Genomic DNA, 23,886 nt, shown 5'->3' with positions numbered 1-23,886 from the left:
CTTACTCTTTATTTGTGATTTGATTCTTCCTCTCCCCCTCTCTCTTGTTCTATTGGTTGTGTTTGATTCTATATCAATTTGAGTTGCTCTCAAGTAATTATGCATTCATTAGAGCAACTCTAAGCAAGAAGAACACCTCTCCCTTACTCCGATTATTCTTATTTTTGTTCTAATGCTAACCCAGGGTTGAATTTTTGTTTTAAGTTGTAAATTTCAGGTCTCACCTATTCACACCCATCTGGGCGACTTTCACATACCTTGATAGTTAAAAAACAATAATCGAACAATGATTTTTTAGCTAAGATGGGCTTATGAAATGGTAATAGTGGTATGATGCGGGTATATTTTACCCAAGGGTATACGAGTATGGGTACCCACTCATACCCGACTACCTAACGGGTAGAGGTTCTTATCCATTAACATACCCACGAGTATAGATATCATATCATACCCGCCTTCATATCGGATAAAACATGGCGGGTATTCAGGTTTTGGATACCCATTGCCATCTCTAATCATGCCCTGTCGAGTTGGTAGCAATTGTTGCCCTTCGTCTCTGTCCTTCCTTGAGTCTAGGTCCTTCCGGTTCTGTGGCTTAGATGCATGGCACAGCGGAGAAGAGCACAAATCTACACCCAAGGTTAGTTCGGTGCACCACCGGACCCTACAACGTCAGCTCTCATGTCAAATAGTCGTTGAATTAGTCGTTAGAGTAGGAACTAGCCATTGAACTTGACAGGTCCGATGCACACTGAACTAGTCTAGTGCATCATGTGCTTCAGCTCTTTAATAGACAATCGTTCTGCGTAAGTGGTCTGGTGCACTAGGCCACCGAAGCCCTATAGAGGTCCTCTTTGTGTAAGTGGTTCGATGCACCAAGCCACATAAACCTAGAAATACATTCACCGTGTACTTGGTCCGGTGCACCACCGGACTGGTTTGGTGCGTCGCAGACCCACTAGAGTTAAGTCCAAATTGGGCTTTTCTTCCATGATTCAATTTGTCTATCTTTGAGAGCATTCCTATGACTTACACATACTTATATAGAGTCTTTCCAAATAGTCTAAGCCATAGTTCTTTATCTTTTTGATCCATCCAACTCATATTCTAGCTTTGACTCAAACTCGGCTCCAAATGCATCTTTTCCAAAATCTAAACTTTCAATCTTTCTAAGGTGCTCAAATATGTTCCTATGGGCACTTAGAACTTATACAAACTTGTGAAGTACTCATAGTTCATCTCATCCAAAATATGCCCTTCCAGGCCTTGATCTGAGCTAATTGTTGCATTGAATACTTCAAATTGACTCTTATGAACCTGCAACCATATACTTAGCAAACTAGTTAGATCATGATGTTGTGTTGGTCATCAAACACCAAAACCAATATAGAAATGACATATAGCCCATTTTCCTTTCAATGATGAATATGCTTTACAATTTTTTTCTCAAACTGTTAACACATAAAAAAATTAAAATATTGCACTCAGAGCAAACTCGGTCTAGCCAAGTTCTAATGATGACTAGGCATGCTTTCCGTTTCAAACTTGGCACAATGTCAAACTAGGCCAATTAGGTTCTTTTGGTGTCTTGGCCGATTTTGGCTAGAGAACAAACTAAGATGTGCTTATTTTGAGCCTCCCACCTCATCTACATCAATGCAACTTGGAGTGTGTTTGTTATAAAGGGTGTGAACACCTTCACATGAAACCTATAAGCACAAACAACCACACTCGAGTAGGACAAGCGGAAAACACAAATAAATATGAAATATGAACAAATGCGAGGCAAACTAATCAAGAGATACAGTGATTTGTTTGATAGAAGTTAGGACCACCAAAGGTGCCATAAATCTCTATTGTGGAAGCCAGTGAGTGGAGTAACAAGGTCTACTCTTGGTTGGGTCCAAAACAATCACTTCCCACCAATCTACTAAGGGTGCCCTTTTCTCAATAGGAAGACCAAGCTTTTTTACAGACTAGCTAATCGCTCACACACCCTTGGGCGCTTAGCAATGACACCTTGCCACCTAGGAGGAAAGCTCCAAGAGTAACGAATGCAATGAAATAGAATTATTTGACTTGCTCAAGTGTTCAAGAGTAGGTCAGCTCTCACAAGGTTTCTCAAGCTCTCTAATGCTACCACGACTAGCTTACAAAACTTTCTTACTCTTTAATCAAGAACCTATCACTCTTTAACCACCACACCCACAAAGGGAAAGAGTGGAGTGGCCATGGAGTTCTAATCATGGTGTATGAGTGGGGAGTGAAAGGATCAAGATGCCCAAGAGGGGGGAGGGTGAATTGGGCTTTTCTAAAACTCCAACAAAAGTTAAACCCTAAGCATGAGCCCAACTTCACCCAAACTACTAGCAATAAGTAAATACTACTAAATAGACAACAACCCTAAGTCATTACTACAAATACTAACTAAGCAATTGTACAAAGTAAAATGCTCAAAGTAAATGTGGAATGTAAAGTAAGGGCCAGAAGACTCCTACAATTTTTTTCCTAGGTATTGAAGAGTCGACACTCTTCCCTAGTCCTCGTTGGAGCACCCGTGCAAGGGTATCGCTCCCCCTTGGTCCTCGTAAGAACCAAGTGATCTCTATGAGATGATCCTTTGCTTCTCCGTCGCGATGGATCCCTCATGACCACGTACAATCTTGAGTTGAGTCACCAACTAGTCCTCCAGGGTGATCATCGAACTCCAATCGCCACCAAGCCGTCTAGGTGACGCCGATCACCAAGAGTAACAAGCTATAGACTTTCACTTGACCAAGAGAAGCCTAATGCATATGGTGTGTGCTCTAGGTGGCTCTCATGCGCACTAAAGAGGTCCTAACATGGAATTATGTTTTTTCTAATCACCTCACTATGCTTTGTGGGCTTGCAATGCACTAGCAATGAATACAAGTGTATGTGTGCACCAAGACCCTAAATGTGGCTGGTAGAGGGGGTATAAATACCCACACCAACCAAAACTACTCGTTATTGTAGGCTACTACACATGGGCGCACCAAACAGTCCGGTGCGCCAACGATACTAGAATTCTCTTGGTAAAACTACACTAGTTGTGAGTGTGAATATGCACCAACATTACACTAGAATTCTCTTGGTCAAACTAAACCCTAAACCCTAGAATTCTGGTTTAGGGTTTAGTGTGAATATGCACCAACACTACACTAGAATTCTCTTGGTCAAACTACTCATCCACAACCCCTCTTTATAGTACGGCTAAAATAAAATAGAAGACCTAACTCTATACCAACTGTCCACAGCTCCTTCGACACTTGGAATATGAAGACCTTGATCTTTTGATTCACCTTTTTTAGCCGTCGCTTCAAGTTCTCATCTGAGGGATTGCTTTCACTGTTGCAGCGCAACCTCCTGTAATGCGACCTAACTTGTCATTTGCTCTACAAAACACACGTTAGTCACATATAATCTTATGTTGTCATTAATCACTAAAACCAACCAGGGGCCTAGATGCTTTTAGGGAGCAACAACCACCAACAAAGGAGTGGAGGGGTATAAATAGGCCCCAATCCAAAACAAGTTATTTAGGGCTAAGTTAGTGAACCTAGCCTAGCTGAGATTTTAAAAAAACTAGCCGTCGATACCCCATAACTGGGATACCCTCTCCTACTATGTCAAGGCAGAAACCTGTGTGATTACCTCTAACCGTGTACTAAGGAACTGAGCAGTCGGACCCATGGGTCCAGACTCGTCTTACAGGACTGCTGGCCTTCGAACCCGCTCCCTACTCGGGGACAAGTCCGGTGCTACCACGTTTCCTAGGGATGAAGATGCTTAGGGATTGCTACCATGAGTCTAGACCCCCGCAGGTGGGACCCGACCCCCCATGGACGGGTCCCGGACCTCCACGTGTACTGTCTAGACCGCCACACGAGGGTCTTAGACCTCCCCGTCTGACATCCGGACCCCATTCTAGGGGAGCTTAAGACTTTAATCCAACATGCGCTCTTGGTATTTGCACTCTGCTCAGGAAGGGGTTCGGTGCTGCCACGTGGCCTGTGGGCGCATGGCATAAGCCTTCGGCTGGAAGCAAGATCGCCACTCGCATTCAATGCGAGTGGTTGAAGCGTGTACTGTGCATAGGGCACGGATAGGCTTTCGCTCTGCACTTACCGAGGCGAGCAGTCGTGTCGCAGCACCACACACATGGTCTGCACAGTGCATTGTGTGATATCGATGTAGGCAGTTGTGCCTCAGCGCCGAGCGTGTGGGAGACGTAATCATGAGCAGGCGTTGGCCCAGATAGAGTGTCCTCTATAGCACCGGTCGGAGGGAGACAACATGGGTTATTCGCATTAACTCTTGTGCACAACATGTAAATAAAGATAGTTAGTGATACTCAAGAAGTTTGACAGAGAAAAAGTCATGTAATAGTATAGAAAGTATAAGCGCATACGCAACATAAGTATCTTGTTCACAAAACTATGAGAAAAAATCCATAAACAAGAACTGCAAGACTGGTGACAACATCATAGGTGAAAACATAACACACACTCATTAAAAACACCCTAAGAGCATGCCATAGAGTTTGTGAGGTAAACATCATAGAGTTGATGTGCAGGGGCGGGCCGGCCGGTCCAGGGGCGCGGACCGTCCGTGGTTGGCAGAAAGGAGGCAACGACTAGGAAGTGGTTGGTGGCTATAAATACAACCCCAACCACCTCCATTCAATTGACCCAAGCATTCTACTCACACACATTCAATACAAGAGCTAGCAATCCATTCCAAGACACATTCAAAGCTTCCAACCTCTCCAAGTACCACAATTAAGACAAGTGATCATTAGTGATTAGCGACTTGAGAGAGTGTGATTCATGTTTCATTTGTTGCTCTTGTTGCTTGGCTTTTAATTGTTCTTTCTTCATCTCCTTCTAAACTCTATAGTGACTTGTAAAAGCTAGCAAGAGACACCAAAGTGTGTGGTGGTCCTTGTAGGGTCTTAGTGATCCTTGAGATTAAGAAAAAGCACTCAACCGGTCTAAGTGATCGTTTGAGAGAGGGAAAGGGTTGTAAAAGACCCGGCCTGCATGGCCTCCTCAACGGGGAGTAAGTTCTTTGGAACCGAACCTAAGGAAACAAATCGTTGTGTTCATTTGTGTTGATCCTTATCCTACGATTTGATTCTTCCTCTCTCCTCTCTCTAAGTTCTCTTGCTCACAATCTTTTGAGTTAGCTCCCAAAGTTATCAGCATTGATTGAGCAACTCATAGCAAGAAGAACTCTCTTCCACACTCCGTATTCATTATTATTTGTTTCTAATCCTAACTCCAGGCGAAGTTCGTGTTCAAATTTTATAATTTACAGGTTTCGCCTATTCATCCCCCTCTAGGTGACTTTCAATTGGTATCAAAGCCTGGTATTTCATTAGAGTCTAACAACTCGAAGTAATGTCAGGAGAACACGCCAAACAGGAGTTGATCACCGGGGAAAAGCTCGGATCTTTGGGGAAGAAGAATAAAGGCAAGACTCTGTCAAATGAGCCCAGCGACAAGCATAAGGAAGATAAGGATGAAACCGCCGGCTCCATCAAATCACATAAGAAGGGCGACAAGAATAAAAAGAAGATGAAGAAGGTGGTCTACTACGAGATCGACTCATCCACGCCCTCAACCTTCGACGCCGAGTCGACATCTTCAAAGCGCCAAGAGCTTAAGAAGTATAGTAAGATCCCTCTTCGCTATCCTCGCATTCATAAACATGCTCCTTTACTTTCTGTTCCCTTAGGCAAACCACCATACTTTTATGGTGAATATTATTGTATGTGGAGTGATAAAATGAGGTACCATCTAACCTCACTCCATGAAAGCATTTGGGATATTGTTGAGTTTGGAGCGCAGGCACCATAAGTAGATGATGAGGACTATGACTCCGATGAGGCCACCCAAGTAGGCACTTCAACTCTCAAGCCGCCTCCATACTCCTTGTTTCCTTGTGTAGAGAGGAGTACAACAAGGTGCAAGGGTTAAAAAATGCCAAGCAAATTTGGGACGTCGTCGAGACGGCGCACGAAGGGGGCGAAGTAACCAAGATCACCAAGCGGGAAACAATCAAGAGAGAACTCGGTCGGTTCATCCTCAACAAAGGAGAAGAGCCACAAGCCATGTACAACCGGCTCAAGACAATGGTGAACCAAGTCCGCAACCTTAGGAGCACCAAGTGGGATGACCATGAAATGGTCAAGGTTATTCTAAGATCTCTTATTTTTTGTAATCCCACTCAAGTGCAATTAATTCGTGAGAATCCTAGGTATAAGCAAATGTCTCCCGAGGAGGTGATTGACAAGTTTGTGAGCTTTGAACTTATGATTAAAGACTCCAAACACATTGTCAACTTGGAGCAAGGTGCCACCTCCACACCCAAGGTGCAACCCGTTTAATTCAAAGCAACGGAAGAAAAGAAGGAAGAGCCTACACCAACCAATAGGCTCCCAATTGATGCCTCCAAGCTTGACAACGAGGAGATGGCTCTTATTATTAAGAGCTTCCAGCAAATCCTCAAGCAAAGGAAGGGGAAGGAGTACAAACCCCGCTCCAAGAGGGTTTGCTACCGGTGTGGTAATTCTGGTCACTATATTGCAAAATGTCCATATGAATGTGATAGTGACAGGGACGACGACAAGAAAGGGAAGAAGAAGATGGAGAAGAAGTACTACAACAAGAAGAGTGGCGAGGCGCACATTGGAAGGAAGTGGGACTCCAACGAGGGCTCCACTGACTTCTCCTCCGATGAGGATGCTGCCAACATCGCCATCAACAAGGGTCTTCTCTTCTCCAACATCGGTCACAAGTGTCTCATGGCCAAGGAGGACAAAAATAAGAAGGTATACTCTAGAGACACCCCCAAATATACTACTTCCTATTATGAGGGTAGATCTAGTGAAAAGAATGATGATTTGTCTTCTCTTTTTGCAAACCTTACCATAGAACAAAAGGAGAAAACAATGAATTAATAAAAACCATTAACGAGAAGGATGAAATCTTCGAATGCCAAGAAGATCTACTCGTTAAGGAGAACAAAAAAATTGTTAAGCTTAAAGATGCTTTTGCTCTTGAAGTTGAAAAATGCAAAAACTTGATTAAAGATCTAAATACAAGCAATGATTCAATTTCTTGTCTCAAAACTGAAAATGCTAGTTTAATTGTTAAAATTGAGGAATTGAATACTTGCCATGTCCCTACATCTACCATTGAGCATGGTACTATTTGCATTAGATGTTGAGATATTGATGTTAATGCTATGAATGATCACCTTGCTATTATTAAAGAACAAAATGATCACATAGCTATGTTGAATGCCAAAATTGCCGAGCATGAGCTTAAAAATGAAAATTAAAATTTGCTCGTAGTATGTTTACAATGGGAGACGCCCTATCATTAAGGATGGGATTGGTTCCAGCATGAGAGATATAGGTTAAACTAAGTATATTAGGCATAACAAGCATTTCATTCTTGTAGAGTAGATAATTGGATTCTGTTTGAGTTATTTTTATAAGGGAAAAACAAAAGAAATGGTAGATTCCAAATCCTTTTTCCTTCGGACTTTCCCAAACACAAAATACCTCCTTGTATTCGCATTCTCAAATGAGAATGGAAGAAATTCCACTTTCATATAATATCTTAATAGAATTCCATGTAATGATCAATGCATTTCAAATACAGTCATACTCAATTCGATGGAATTGTTTGATCTTAAAGGGGATCTTCTATAATTTCGCACATACGGGGTTATTTCTTGGTTTCGTCGAGTCATTAATAACTTGATTATTTTTAGATAATAGTAGATAGAAATAACGTTCGTAAGGAGTCCTATTGAAACCAAGAAATATAGTCCTGCTTGCCATCCACACCAGAATAGATAAGTTTTCCGACGAAACCTGCTAGTGGAGGAAGGCCTCTCCTAGGGATAAGAGACATAGAGCTAAAGAGAGAGCCAAAAAAGGATCTTTTGTGTATAATCCTACATAATCTCGAGGCAATGTTTGCATCAAAATCATCATCACTTGAGGATTCTTTCTCAACTTGCATTTTGGCCTTCCCTTTCTTTTCTTGGCTAGCTTTGAGAGCCAAGTCTTTTCTCTTGGATAAAGACCCATCCTTATCATTTATGTGCATATACATTTGATGAGCGTTGATCTTTCCTAATATTTGAGTTGGAGTAGCAATTGAAAGATCCATTTGATGTAGGACATTGACAATGTGTCCATATTTGTTAATTGGGAGGACACTGAGAATCTTCCTCACAACATCCGGTTGTGAAATTTGGGTGAGCCCCAAGCTGTTGACTTCCTATACAAGAATGTTAAGGTGTGAGTACATATCATTAGTATTCTCATTTGCAAGCATTTCAAAAGAATTTAATTTTTTTCATTGCAATGTGATATCTCTCCTCACACTCACTTTTAATTCCTTCATGTAGAGCACAAATATCCATCCACAAATCATGAGCATTTCTATGATTTCTTACTTTATTAAAACATCTTTGCAAAGGCCCCTAAAGAGTGTTTTTGCCTTAGCATTCCAGTTTCCATAATTATACTCATCACCTACAAGATTTGTGGGATCTCTTGGTTCGGGGAACCCTTGAGTGGCGGCTTTATAGACACCAATGTCTATAGCCTCTAAGTAAGCTTCCACACAAATTTCCCAATAAGGAAAATCGTCACCATAAAAAATGGGAGGAGGTCCATCCCCGCCGGACATCGCTACTCTAGCAGTTAAGCTAATCTAGGAGCAACAAGGCTATGATACCAATTGAAAGGATCATGATGCCCAAGAGGGGGGTGAATTGAGCTTTTCTAAAAGTTCAACAAATATTAAACCATAAGCAAGAGCCCAACTTCACCCAACTACTAGCAATAAATGAATACTACTAGAAAGACAACAACCCTAAGTCATTACTTCAAATACTTGCTAAACAATTGAACAAAGTGAAATACTCAAATTAAATGCGGAATGTAAAGCAAGGTTAAGAAGACTCCTCCATTTTTTTGCCGAGGTATCGAAGAGTCGGCACTCTTCCCTAGTCCTCGTTGGAGCACCTGTGCAAGGGTATCGCTCCCCCTTGGTCCTCACAAGAACCAAGTACTCACTATGAGGTGATCCTTTGCCACTCCAGCGGGGTGGATTCTTCACGACCGCGTACAATCTTGAGCCAGGTCACCAATAAATCCTCTAGGGTGATCACCGCGCTCCAATCGCCACCAAGCCGTCTAGGTGATGCCGATCACAAAGAGTAACAAGCTATAGACTTTCACTTGACCAAGAGAAGCCTAATGCATGTGGTGTGTGCTCTAGGTGGCTCTCACTTGCACTAATGAGGTCCTAACACGGGATTAAGATTTTCTAATCACCTCACTAGGCTTTGTGGTGCTTGCAATGCTCTAGCAATGTGTGGGCTTTAATGTGGACAGCAAGACACTCAATGAGGTAGGTGGAGGGGGTATAAATAGTCCCACCCACCAAACTAGGCGTTACTTGACTGTTCTGCGCATGGGTGCATCGGACAGTCCGGTGCGCCACCGGTGTGCCAATGGTTGGCTCCAACGGCTAGTTCTAATAGCTAGTCGTTGGGCTAACAGCGCACCGGACAGTGAACAGTAGTTGTCTGGTGCACACCGGATAGTCCGGTGTGACCGCTAAAAATCATTTCTCAAACTCGTTGCTCTCGGTTCTCTCGGGGGCAGAGGCGCTGCCCCCGGGGCTAGCTGGCCCCACTGTCAGAGGGCGCACCGGACAGTCCGGTGCCCCTAAGACAGCAACCCTAACTTCTTTTTTTCTTTGGTTTTTCAAAACCATTTCATTCTAACTTGTGAGTGTGTTATAGAGTGACACCTAGCACTAGATGTGAGTGTGAATATACACCAACACTACACTAGAAATCTCTTGGTCAAACTACTCATCCACAACCCCTATTTATAGTACGGCTAAAATAAAAATAGAAGACCTAATTCTATATCGAGTGTTCGCAACTCCTTCGACACTCGGAATATGAATACCTTCATCTTTTGATTCGTCTTTTCAGCCGTCACTTCAAGTTCTTATCTCAGGAATTGTTTTCACCGTTGCAACACAACTTCCTATAATGCGACCTAACTTACCATTTGCTCTGCAAAACACATGTTAGTCACACATAATCTTATGTTGTCATTAATCACTAAAACAACCAGGGGCCTAGATGCTTTCAGATCCCTCACGACCACGTACAATCTTGAGTCGAGTCATTAACAAGTCCTCCGGGGTGATCACCGAACTCCAATCGCCACCAAGCTGTCTAGGTGATGCCGATCACCAAGAGTAACAAACTATACACTTTCACTTGACCAAGAGAAGCCTAATGCATATGGTGTGTGCTCTAGGTGGCTCTCATGCGCACTAATGAGGTCCGAACATGGGATTATGGTTTTCCTAATCACCTCACTATGCTTTGTGGGCTTGCAATTCACTAGCAATGAATACAAGTGTATGTGGGCAGCAAGACCCTAAATGTGGCTGGTAGAGGGGGTATAAATACCCACACCAACCAAAACTAGTCGTTACTGTAGGCTACTGCGCATGGGCGCACCACAAAGTCCGGTGCGCCAACGATGCGCACCAACGACTAGTTCTGACAGCTAGCCGTTGCTCTGATAGCGCATCAGACAGTGAACAGTGACAGTCCGATGTGCACCAGACAGTTCAGTGCGCGACTAATACGAATTGCTTGCTCTTGGGTTTTCCTGGGAGTAGAGGGTTGCTCCCGGGGCTACCAGGGCCCACTGTCAGGGGTAGCACCGGACAGTCCGGTGCCCCTAGGCCAACAACCCGATTTCGTTCTAACTCGTGAGTGTGTTATAGAGTGACACCTAGCACTAGTTGTGAGTGTGAATATGCACCAACACTACACTAGAATTCTCTTGGTCAAACTACTCATTCACAACCCCTCTTTATAGTATGACTAAAATAAAAATAGAAGACCTAACTTAATACCAAGTGTCCACAACTCCTTCGACACTTGGAATATGAAGACCTTCATCTTTTGTTTCGCCTTTTTCAGCCGTCACTTCAAGTTCTCATCTGAGGGATTGTTTCCACCGTTGCAGCGCAACCTCCTGTAATGCGACCTAACTTACCATTTGCTCTGCAAAACACACATTAGTCACATATATTCTTATGTTGTCACTAGGTATGTGCCCGTGCTTCGCTACGTAAGTTAAAAATTAGTACACTTATTTGGTGATGGTCTAAGAGCTGTGACAGCTGCAAATGCTACAATATTTACTTTTTATATAACGTGACGTAGCAGGAGCAGTAGCCGAACGCTAGTCCAGCAACCAAACAACGTGAGTATAAAACATCAATACATAAAGACAAATGTCACTATGATATACAAAACCCATAGTAAAATGAGATTCAAATGTTCTATGTGATACGTACTAAACATTAGTCTTTGGAACTAAACACCCCTTATCTATGATTAATACCACATCTCTTCATGATTGAAACGAACAGCTAGATCAAGGGTTGGTCCGCTACCAACAGACTGGCCATACAGAACAATGTCTTCTTCCCTGGTTTCATAAACGTTCACAAGGCACTTATATGTATGGGTGACAATAGACTCTAAATTTTACACTATAAGATTACACTATAAGATTTTACACTATGTTCTGCGTTTTCTTCAGCCCAATTCAAAGATCTTTTGATGCTCCCGTGGTATACTACAAGATATGAAACGTTTGTCTTCATTTAAGGTCCTATCTGAATCAGAAGGCATATCTCTTTCCCTTGCAAAAGCAACTGGATCCACGGGTCTAGAGATTACACCAAGCAAGCAGTAAACAACATAGAACATAACAACATGATAATAAAAGGCTTCAAAATAATGTGCTCATTTAAACATACATAGTGGAGAAATCCCCAAAATGGCATACCTGGGTGCAAAAGAAAAAGAGATGAACTAACCCATGTGCATTATATCCTGCAATGATAAACAAAGAATCATCCCCAAAAAACCTTAAGCTGCACTTAAAGGTTGATATCTCTAGTTTCAAACAGACGAAGCAGCAAAGACATGTTTGTTCACTCGTGTTGGGGGTATGCTTCGTAGCCGAAGATCCTAAAGAAAGAGAACATCTTCGGAAGATCTTCTCAGGAGCAAGCGCCGAAGCTATCACCTATAGAGCTTCGGCACAATGACAGATTTCAAGACGAAGGGCCGAACCGACTTAAAGATGGATTGACTTAAAAACCCATGATGTTTTGTGTCATTATTGTAGTCGATTGTAAAGGATATAAATGTAATTTTACATAGGCTGCGCCCTGTGCCTATAAATAGGTGAACAGTACCCCGGCACTGTTCACGCAATCTTATAATCGCTAACGCATTACGCTGGAATTATTACTTTCTGCCAAGGCGAAGGTATAAACGTACCTAAATATTATGTTTTAATATTTAGGTTCATATTATAAGATAAATGAATAATATCATTTGTTTTTCAATAGATCTTTCTCTAATGTTTAATATTTTATATTTTATCTCGGATTGTTTTATATTTGATCACGAAGGTATGACCTTCGTGGTATCCTGCTCGTAGCCTTCGTCCGAAGTTCATTAGATCCTTGGGGAGATAATGCTTCAGCGGGCGAAGGACATTATTATTTAACATTTTATGTTGCCTTGTTCTTGATTCATAGCATTTGAGAACAAGTCCCCAACATTGGCGCCCACCTCCGGTGAACTCACTTCCACTTGTTTGAGCTGATGGCTTCGTTCAACAACCACGCTGGAGCTGCTTCGGCTCCGAAGCTGGTACTCTCGATAACAGGCGGTTCATTCTCAGAGCCAGCCAACAAGAAGCAGAAGGAGGCACAGAGAAGGGTACAGCATGTCGGGGTGCAAGGACCCTTCATCAAGTCAAGATGGTCCCACATCTCGATTACTTTCTCCCAAGAGGACCTTCAACTCAAGGATTACCCTCACAACGATGCTATGGTTATTTCTTGTGTTATCAAAGGATTTCTGGTTCACAATGTTTTGGTTGACACAGGCAGTGGAGCGGATATTATATTTGTTAAGGCCTTTAGACAGATGCAAGAGCCCGAAGATAAGATCCATGATGCTACACATCCCCTTTGTGGCTTCGGAGGAAGGCAGATTGTGGCACTCGGCAAGATCATGATGCCAGTGACTTTTGGATTTATCAACAATACAAGGACTGAACAAGTTGTATTTGATATTGTTGACATGGAATACCCTTACAACGCAATCATTGGTCGTGGGACACTCAATGCTTTCGAAGCAATTCTTCACCCAGCATATCTTTGCATGAAGATACCTTCGGATCAAGGGCCTATTGCTATTCATGGAAGTCAAGAAGCTGCCAGAAAGGCCGAAGGAAACTGGACAGATTCAAAAGCAATCCATAACATAGATGGAGCCGAAGCTTGTGAGCAATACAAGTACAGAAGGGAGAAGGCTGCTTCGGCTGATCAGCCGAAGCCCATGCTTTTATGTGATCATATAGCAGAGCAGAAGGTGCTATTGGGATCTCAATTGTCTGAAGAGCAGGAGAAAACCCTAATAAGGTTTCTGTTCAACAACAAAGATGTCTTTGCATGGTCAGCTAATGATCTCTGTGGTGTCAACAGGGATGTTATTGAACATTCGCTCAATGTTGATCCATCCTTCAGACCTAGAAAGCAGAGGCTTCGGAAGATGTCCGATGACAAAGCCGAAGGTGCTCGGAATGAAGTGAAAAGACTCCTCAGCGCTGGAGTCATCAGAGAAGTAAAATACCCAGAATGGCTAGCTAACACTGTTATGGTGAAGAAGGCCAATGGTAAATGGAGGATGTGCATTGATTTTACTGATCTCAACAAGGCTTGTCCGAAAGATTAATTTCCATTACCAAGGATAGATTCTCTAGTAGATGCAGCAGCTTCGTCAGAGCTCATGAGTCTACTAGATTGTTACTCAGGCTACCATCAAATCTGGATGAGGAAGGAAGATGAGCCAAAAACCAGTTTCATCACCCCAGTGGTACATATTGTTACCTTCGGATGCCTGAGGGGCTCAAGAATGCTGGAGGAAGCTTCAGCAGAATGACAGCAAAGGTCCTTCATTCTCAGATAGGCAGAAACGTGCTCACATATGTTGATGATATCATAGTAAAAAACACGAAGCAAGAAAATCACATTGTTGATCTGCAGGAGACATTCGCTAATTTTAGGCAAGCTGGTCTGAAACTGAATCCAGAAAAATGTGTCTTCGGAGTATAGAAGGGGAAATTCCTTGGTTGTTTGGTTTCAACAAAAGGGATCGAAGCTAATCCAAATAAAATCGAAGCTATCCTTCGGATGGAGCCACCAAGCTCAAAGAAAGGGGCTCAACGGCTAATAGGAAGACTGGCATCTTTGAATCGATTTATATCCAGATCAGCAGAGAGAAATTTACCATTCTTTGAAGTGTTGAAGTCAGCCGAAGTTTTTCAATGGGGATCAGCTCAGCAAAAAAGCCTTTGAAGAGCTGAAGCAGTATTTGATAGATTTAACAACTCTAACTCCACCAGCGCCAGGGGCTCCTCTACTGCTGTATGTGGCAGCTTCGCACTCTGCAGTAAGTGTGGCGCTTGTTCAGGAGAAGCTTGAAGGACAATTGAAAAAGCAAGCTCCAGTATATTTCGTCTCCGAAGTTCTCAATTTATCAAAGAAAAACTATACATAATTGGAGAAGGTGTTGTATGCTGTTTTAATGGCCTCCAGGAAGCGTCGACATTATTTTCAAGCATACCATATAATTGTTCCTTCATCACAGCCTTTGAAGGATATTATGAGAAATAGAGAAGCTACTGGAAGGATTGGAAAGTGGGCTGCGGAATTCAACGAGTTCAGCATTGATTATGTGCATAGATCTTCGATTCAGTCCCAGGCGCTAGCAGACTTCATCGTCGACTGGACGCCAGGGGCTCAGGAGGAAGCAGCAAGTAAAGATGCCGAAGCTTGGACAATATTCTGTGATGGTTCCTGGGAACCTTCGGGGCAGGTGCAGCTGCTGTTTTAATTGCACCTTCCAAAGTCAGAACATGCTACACAGTGAAACTTGATTTTAGTTGCACAAATAATATTGCTGAATACGAAGCTTTGCTTTTGGGGCTTCGGAAGTTGAAGGCAATGGGGATAAGAAGGGCGGTTCTCAAAACTGATTCCCAAGTCATTTCTGGCCATGTTGACAAAAGTTGCAAAGCAAGAGATCCGAAGCTTGAGAAATATTTGGATACAGTTCGAAGGCTTGAAGCTTCTTTCGAAGGGTTTTCTGTCAAGAATATTCCATGAGGAGAAAATGAGCACGCTGATCTACTAGCCAAGTCAGCGGCACAGGGGCTGCCCTTACCTTCGGAAGTATTCTTTGAAACAATAAAAGCACCTTCGGTTGACCTTCTTGAAAGAGCAGTGCTCAATATATCTCCTATTTATAGCGAAGATTGGAGAACTGAGATCATGTCTTTTCTTCAGGGCAATTTCCTTTCGGATGACGAAGCTTATCATAAGAGAATGGCGGCAAGATCCCGTCCATATGTAATAATAGAAGGGGAGTTATACAAGCATGGAGTCTGTTCTCCATTACTCAAATGTTTATCCAGAGCTGAAGGTATATAGTTGATGAAAGAAATACATGCAGGCCTGTGTGGATCTCACATCCGATCTAGGCCTTTGTTGGGTAAAGTTTTTTGTCAAGGATTTTATTGGCCGAAGGCAGCTTCGGATGCAGCAGAATTAGTCCAAAAATGCGAAGGTTGTCAAAAATGTGCAAGAGATCAAAAACAACCTTTGTCTCTGACTCAATTAATACAACCCACTCGGCCATTGCAAAGGTGGGGCCTTGATTTGCTAGGCCCACTTCCACCAGCACAAGGGAATTTAAGATATGTTGTGGTGGCGGTAGAATATTTTTCTAAGTGGATTGAGGCGAAGCCTTTAGCCACAATAACTTCGGTCATCGTTCAAAAGTTTTTCTGGCAAAATATTGTGTGTCGTTTCGGAGTGCCGAAGGCTATTACCATGGACAATGGAACACAGTTTGATGCCGAAGCTTTCAGAGAGTTTTGTGAACAAATTGGCACGAAGATCCATTTTGCATCGGTTTGGCATCCGGAGTCAAATGGACTTGTCGAAAGAGCTAATGGCATTATAATGACAGGAATAATGAAGTTAATCTTCAACCAGCCCAGGGGGAAGTGACCAGACGAATTAATCAAAGTGGTGTGGAGTCACAACACAACAATGTCAAGGTCAACAGGTTTTACACCATTCAAATTGTTGTTTGGTGACGAAGCAATAACCCCAGAAGAAGCTAAAGCAGAATCAATAAGAATAGTGGCTTCGGCAGAGGATGAAGCTGATTATTCTGTGGCAAAAGATGTTATAGAAGGGATCAGGCTTCAGGCTGTGGAGAATATCAATAAATATCAAGCCGAAACAATAAAATGGCGTGACAGAAAGGTTCGGTTAAAAAATATTAAGCCAGGACACTTGGTACTTCGGAGAGTTGCCAACCCAGATACAGTAGGCAAGCTACAGTTGAAGTGGGAAGGACCTTTTCTGGTAGTATCTTCGTCAAGACCCGGTTCCTACAGGTTGAAGGATATGGACGACAACGACATTCCTAGATCTTGGAATGCGGATGAGCTTCGACGGTATTATGTGTAGCCTGATGTAATCTTTTTTATCCTTTCCTATGGCACCCTTTTCCTTTCCAAAGGGGGAGAAAGGTTTTTAATGGGGCCATAGCATGTAATTTCTCTTTTTCTTATATCAGCTCTATAAGAGCAGTATCCCCCAAAGATGTAAATGTAAAAACTGAGCATGCACCATCGAGTGCAAAGAGAAAAAGGAAAAACAGGGAGAAGCTCGAAAGACGTCCCTAAGGGGATGCAGAGCACGACGAAGCTACAAAAAGCCGTTCCTAAGGGAGCGCAACGTAAGTTTTCTGCTCAAAAGTCGTTCCTAAGGGAATGCAGAGCTTACAGCGAAAAGTCAACGCTGATTCCGCCGAAATATAAGGCGAAGCGCGAAAAGTCAACGCGAATACCGCCGAAATAAAAGGCGAAAAAGCTCCTAAGGGAGGCTTACAGCGAAAAGTCAGCGCTGATACACCGAAAAATAAACGGCAAAGATTTGTTATTCCTAAGGGAATAAGAGTTGTGATTATGGTTTCGTATGTGTCTTTGAACATTCATTTGCACAATACATTACATCATACATTTGCATTCATAAACATTCATTTAGACATATATAGGATCATCATCATCATAACATACACACTTGCTTCGGCTTTAAAAGAGAAGGCTTCGGAAAAAAGGGAAAAGAGGCGATTTTATGCTTCGCTGTGTACGCAAAGAAGGGAAGGTGTTTTTCGCCTTCGGCTCAAAAATATTAATTTCGTCCACACCAAAGCACTTTATACATTGACAGAAAGGTAAGATTATAATACAAGGTATGGATAAAGTCCACAAAGTGAAATTTAATTACATCATACTTTACACAAGAGTTTTTTGAGCTATTTCTACAGACTACTCGAGCTTCGTCAGCATTCATGGAGCTTCGTCTTTTTACTCCGCAGCTTCAGCTTCGGCTTGGTCATCCTGTATGTAAGTATTATAAGCTAAATTCAAAATTCAAAGGAAAAGGTAAGCATAAGGTATGATTTTGTTACCGACTTAAGGTGGCTTCGAGCTTCGTCACCAGCTTTGCTCCGTCCACCCTTTGTCCATACTAATTTTATAAATCTATTCGCAATACTTCGGGCCAGATTGGGAATGTTATCTAAGTCTGCTGGTGACAAGATGAAGTTGGGTCTATTGACAACTTTTCCGTGTTCACAGCCAGACTTCAGAAAGGCAACAGCTGTGCCCCGAGAAGCTACCAGGGCACAGAAGTCACCATGCCCGGCTATAACTTCGTCAAGATCATTAATTTCACCTTCAATATGCTCGAAGGCACCGGGCAGGTCTTCAGCCGAAGGAATGAACTTCTCGCTGCTGGCTCCAACAAAATAGAACACCTGCTTCAGCCGTTGAACGCATCGATTGCTGAACTCCAGGCATTTATTCTGAAGGCTTGTCAAAGATTCTTTCAGCTCCAAACTTTTTTGCACTTCGGCCTCAAGTTTTGCATCAAGCTTCAGCTTTTCTTGTTCGAAATTTTCTGATTGAGAAAGAAGCTTCGAATTTAATTCTGTTATTTTGGCTTCAGCATCCGCTAATAAGCCTTCGGTTGTTTGAAGCTCGAAGTCTTTCTTTTCGATGGCAACTGATTGCTCTTTTATCTTGTTCTCTAAGTTCTCAATTATAACTTCGTGCTTTTTATCCTCTAAGTCCTGCTGCATTTTTAAAGACTTGCTCAACAGCATACTCTGCAGGCAAATAACCTTCGTTAGAAAACATTTATGTTATTACAAATAATAAAAGTTAGACAAAAGTTGTTTACCTTAAAATTGGAATAAAATAAGCTACCGACAATGTGTTGTCGTCGGTAGCGACTGATATCTGCTTCGAGCTTCGGGAAACCGATACTCTTTGATAGAGTACCGATAACTTTCGTGCCGGTCTGATCTCGTATGTAGCCCAACCTTTCATCATCAATGCCACCGAAGAGAAGCGCTCCCGGCCGATACCCGCAAGATATAGCATATTCTTTTAGTTCTTCTTTCTTAGCTTTTGTCAGCTCTTGGCCAACTAAGTTTTGAAAGTCAAAAGCTTCATCTTCCGAAGTATCTTTGGTCATTTCTTTTTTCTCGGGTTTTGCGACCGTAGTCTCTTCGGTGGCTGCGGCAGCTTCTTCCGCGGCCATGTTTAGTAGCATTTTGTCTATATCAGCAGCCACGCTTTCTAAATTAATATCTTCAGATTTGGCATCTTCGGCTCTGGCCTCTTCTGCGGCAGCCTCCGAAGGTACAGCTTCAGTAGCTGTCATGCTCTCAATAGCCGGCACCTTCGGAGCTGAAGCTCCTGGTGGTGTTGCTTCAATGACTTCTGTCACAGTAACGATTCTTTGCCTCTTTGGCCTAGGTGCCTTCGTTTTTGTGGGCTCCTTTTCCTTCTGAAAAAGCTTCATCAGATGTAGCCCCAGTGGACTTAGTTTGACAGGCAAAGTTTCAGTCATTACCTTTAAAATTTCCTCTATTTCAGTAGCAGAGGATGTCGCAGAAGTCCTTTCTTTTTCATCAATTGATTTTTGCTTCGGAGTCAAAGCCTTTCTTTTCTTCGGAGCAACTATTTTCGCTTCAGACTCTTGTTTATTCTTCTTTGGTTGATCTTCATCGTCCTTATTCAGAGCACTAGCTACTCTTTTCCTTTTTTGGCCTTCGACACCCTTGTCCAGCCGCTCGTAGTCAGGATATTCAAAACCTATAACATCCATCACTCGGTTTAGCCTTCGTTTCGGACGGGTGCCGAAGGCCGCAGTCATCAATTGATCTTCTTTTTTAGAATAATTTCCAAGTATTTCGTTGCACATTACTTCGATTGTATCCAGCCATTTTTGGCAGGGCACTTTGAAATGTCTCTTGAATTTGTAATGGTAGGGCAGCCGGATAAGTTCTCCTTCCTTCTTTTTTCCTTCAAGCTTCGGCATGGCCCACTCTTTCATAGTTGGGAACACTTTGAAAGACAAAAATTCCTGCACCAAGTCCCTAGTGCCGATGTGCTCCGCGATAACCCTAAATTCAGCCAGTGCAATTTGGGTTGGACCCTCTAGTGTCATATTGCACGGGGGTCTAGTCTCTCCGAAGATCAGCTCTAGCGGACTCTGGACCAGCTTCTCCTTTTCATCGTCAACTTTGACGTAGAACCACTCCGATTTCCAACCAGCCGGCCACTTGCTTCGGTAACTAATCACGGGAAATTTTGTAGTCTTGCGGTAGGCAAAATTGTAGCAGCCGAAGTTTTCATGTAACCCATCTCTTCTGGCCTTGGTTTGGTAATGCAGCTCATGCACTCGGCAGAAACCTTCGGCAAACGGTTCCACCCCTTGGCTTCGGAGAGCCCAAATGTAAACGCTAAGCCTAACGATAGCGTTAGGAGTTAGCTGATGAAAGTATATCCCAAACTTCTTCAGCACATCAGGAATCATCTTATTCAAAGAGAATCTCAAACCAGCTTTGAAGAAACTCTTAAAAACTACTACTTCGTCTTTTCCTGGCTTCGGAGTAGTTTCATCTCCACCCACTACACGACGGTTCACTTACAGCGACCTACGGTTGGTTGCTAAAACGGCCTTCAGCGACCTACGGTTGGTCGCTAAAAACCTTTAGCGACCCATAAGGATGGTCGTTGTAAGTGCCGTCGCTAAAGGCTTTAGCGACCGACATCTTTTTAGCGACCGACCGTCCGTTGCTAATATTGTGTATTTAGCGACCAATCGTGGGTTGCTGTACTATAGATTTAGCAACCAACCGTAAGTTGCCATACTATACATTTAGCAACCAACAGAAAGTCACCCTTTTTACAGTTTTTATTAATAATAATATACATTTAATTAAGCATCATAAATCACAGATTTTTATACACAAATCATAAAGACATACACAGTTAATCAGTATACCACAGTCATAGATCCATCACATAAACACAAAAGCACCACAATTATATATTCACAAAAGCATCACAATTATAATATCATTCACAACTAGATCACTAATGTTTCATATCACTCCAGCTATTGTTCAAAAGCCAACAACTACATCACTCTAGCACAATAATCACAAAGAATTGAGGGTAACAACAGCTCCTCTCATTTTGCTCTACATACTTTCTTATGTTCCCCTAGCACAATAAAAACTTAAGGACAATCCAGATTATGATCCATGCTATAGATCCTGTCTGAAGCATCCACTCAATGAACTCATTTGACCGTTCTTGCTGAGGTTTGGCGCCGTTTTGATAGTTCTGGAAATATGCTGATTCTGATTTGCGGTTGATGTACTGCGTACCACCTGTGTCTTCCGAGAGCCAGACCTAAGGGTGTTGAAAATCCTCTCCAGCGAGTATGGCCTTTTCTTTTCAAGTTTTATCTGATGAATCACAAGTATGAGATGATATGAAACCTCCTACCAACCAGGAAACTGGAATGAAGAGTGGAAAAAAGAGTTATAAATTCAGAATGGAGAAACAAGCGCACCACAAGCTTTTGTATGGCTGCTTCTGCTTCAGCTTTCTGCATATTCTCCCATACAGTCATTTTTGCTTCCTCTCCCTCAATCCTTTATACAAAAAAGCAAGTACATCCAATTGATCTATAAGAAAACAAAGCTGAACTACATGGGATCTGAGCAACTTTTACGACGGGAAGTTAAACAAATCAAATCAAGCACTGACGTAGAGATCTAGCTAACCTGCGGTACAAATTTAATTAGTATGGACATGAAAACAGAAGGGGCAGCCTAGTTGGACAGGTTTTATGAACCTCTGCATCTCCACATGATCAATATCTCCTGAAAAGGAAAAGAACTCCTTAATGTCTTGCACAGTTGCACTAAGAGAGACATTGGTGACCTTCACTGTCCTCACCTGCAATAAATGGAATATTAATATGAGTTCTGAAAGAAGTACTGAAGACTATAATGATTGACAAAACGAGGGAAGGGACAATTGCGAAAATCAGTGGATATTAGTTCCTTTGGCCTATTGACTTGAGCTTTCTCATTTGCATACATGTAAACCATACCCAGGCTTGTGAAAATCTGCTAAGAAGCATTAAAAAGACAAACATTATCTCTATCATAGAAGCAAGCTTAGTAGATACTACCGTTGGGATGCCTGTAAAGCTCATGAGCTAGATCTCATTGACTTTTTTTTACAACTGTATAAACGGCAGAGAGGAATAGAGGATCCAAGTATTCCGTTCAAACTTGCATGCATATAAAGGTATGACGTCTCCTCAAACTGCTATCCCCACATGGCTAGAGATTATTTTCTCAAGCGGTCTGGCACCATTAGTCCCAATGATTCAATGGAGGAGTGGTAAAGGCATATGCATTTGGAAGTCCGTAAATGCTTTTGCAGTTGCAGAACCTAGTAGTCAAATCAAACTCTAAAACTAGTATGGTATGATCCTACTCGCAGCAATCCCCTGGGCGTATCACAGCGCTTAGTATCTTCTCATTCACAAGTGTGCACCCCTATAGTGATTGCTAGACTGCTAGAGTCACAGCAAGATCTAGACCATGTCACAAATCATTCAACAGTGATGTAAACTAGCCTATACTGGTAAGACTACTTGTAGCAAATCCTCTGGACCGAACCCACTGCCCAGCGCCCACCGGAAGAGGGTTCATAGAGGGTTCATAGAGGGAGGGATGATGCAGCAGCAGCACTCACCGGCGCGTCCACGGGAACCTCCACCGTCGTCGCCATGGGTGCCTGGGGGAAGCCGATTGGATTGGATGGTGATTAGGGAGCGGATTAGCGGCGCTAACTTGATTGGATTGGCTTCGATGCCGATTGCAGCCGCGCCGGACGCAGTACGCCGGACGCCGGAGCTGGAGCGCAGCCGCGCCCACGCAGGAGCAGAACGCCGGGAGCAGTGGAGCGGACGCCGGGAGAAGTCGACGGCGAGCTGCGGCAGGCGGCGGCCGAGCAGTGGAGAGGATCTAGGGTTGGCTGGTGGGCGGTCTCGGGCTCTCGGCTGCCTGCGGGCGCAGTACAGACGTCCAGCCGTAGTGCGGTCAGGGAGACAGGGAGGACCGGACTCCGGAGGAACGTTCCTCCCAGGGCACGTGATATTGGGCTAAGTGGGCCAAGTGGCTATTGGGCTGACGGGTGACTGCTGTGTTCGGTTTTTTTTATTCGGGTTACGTGATATAAAAATCGAACCCTAACCCGATAACTGAATAGATACGATCTGAGGACCGAACCCGAAAACCGAAACCCGAAAAACCGACCAATTCGGTCTATTCGGGTTCGGTTCACGTGTTTAAAATGCCCAGCCCTAGGGAGAATAGAGGCGGCGGCGGCTGGGAGAGAAGACATGGAGCGCGCCGCTGCAAGGTTTAGGTAGGGTTTTCTTTTTTTATTTATTTCGAAATGCATTTTTAAATTACTAAAAAATTCATAAAAAATTTACCACATAAATAATAAACATTTGAATAAATTATTACGAATGCAAATAAATAATAAACATTTGAATAAAATTTATTACCCTATTTATCGTAATAACTAAATTCATTATTTTTAGTTGATGGCTTTTATAGTGTTACAACAACTCAAATATTGCATCATCTTCTCTAGGATGCTCGCTAAACTCATCATCATTGTTACCATGATTTACTACGCAATTTAGCGATCAATGTTTATTTGTTTTAATTAATTTTTAGTCACTAACATCTACAGGTACGTTCAGGCTATAAGATTTGATAGTGATCCTTGCTCTATAGCGACCCACCGCTAGTCCCCGACGACATCTATAGCGACCAACCATAAGTTGTTAAATTTATAGACTTTTAGCGACCAACCGACCGTTGCTACAAAAGGATTTAGCGACTGATTGTCGGTCCCTAACCTTTAGCAACCAACAGTTGGTACCTAATAAGGGTCGCTAAAGATCAACCGTCGTGTAGTGACCAAAGCGAACCAGCTCTTTCTTTTCTTCATAAAAATAACCCAATTTCAACATCTTAGGTAGGTCACCTTCGGAGATCGTGGATTTTCCAAAATCCAGATGGCTGGGTTTGCTCGGCACCGCGCTGCTATAATCATCTTCAGAATCGGTCTCCTCAACATCAGCTTGCTCTGCTTCAGCAGCAGGGACGTCCACCGATGTTACCAGCCCAAACCGCTTCATTGCTTCGGAAATCGGAATAGTCTCAGTAGCTTCGGTC

At 42.8% G+C, this 23,886-nt stretch overlaps 2 long non-coding RNA genes across 2 annotated transcripts in view; both read right to left on the bottom strand.

Moving 5' to 3' along the window:
- Positions 1-11,734: 11,734 nt before the first annotated feature.
- The window catches only part of LOC103634729 (uncharacterized), a 38,036-nt gene continuing 25,884 nt past the window's right edge, over positions 11,735-23,886 (bottom strand). Inside the window, exons 2-3 of the long non-coding RNA XR_002264520.1 lie at positions 11,945-11,991; positions 11,735-11,824 (exon numbers count right to left, since the gene is read on the bottom strand). This is a non-coding gene — a long non-coding RNA (uncharacterized lncRNA). The remainder of the gene's footprint in view (positions 11,825-11,944; positions 11,992-23,886) is intronic.
- Positions 20,632-21,584, bottom strand: LOC103634730 (uncharacterized). Its single transcript, XR_556908.2, has 2 exons — positions 21,189-21,584; positions 20,632-21,081 (listed from the first exon to the last, which is right to left on the bottom strand). It is a non-coding gene; the product is annotated as an uncharacterized lncRNA (long non-coding RNA).

Source organism: Zea mays, chromosome 8 (assembly GCF_902167145.1).
Source record: "Zea mays cultivar B73 chromosome 8, Zm-B73-REFERENCE-NAM-5.0, whole genome shotgun sequence".
Classification (NCBI taxonomy): Eukaryota; Viridiplantae; Streptophyta; class Magnoliopsida; order Poales; family Poaceae; genus Zea; species Zea mays.
Note: the sequence above shows the minus strand (reverse complement) of the source record. Positions and strands in the feature narration are given on the sequence as shown.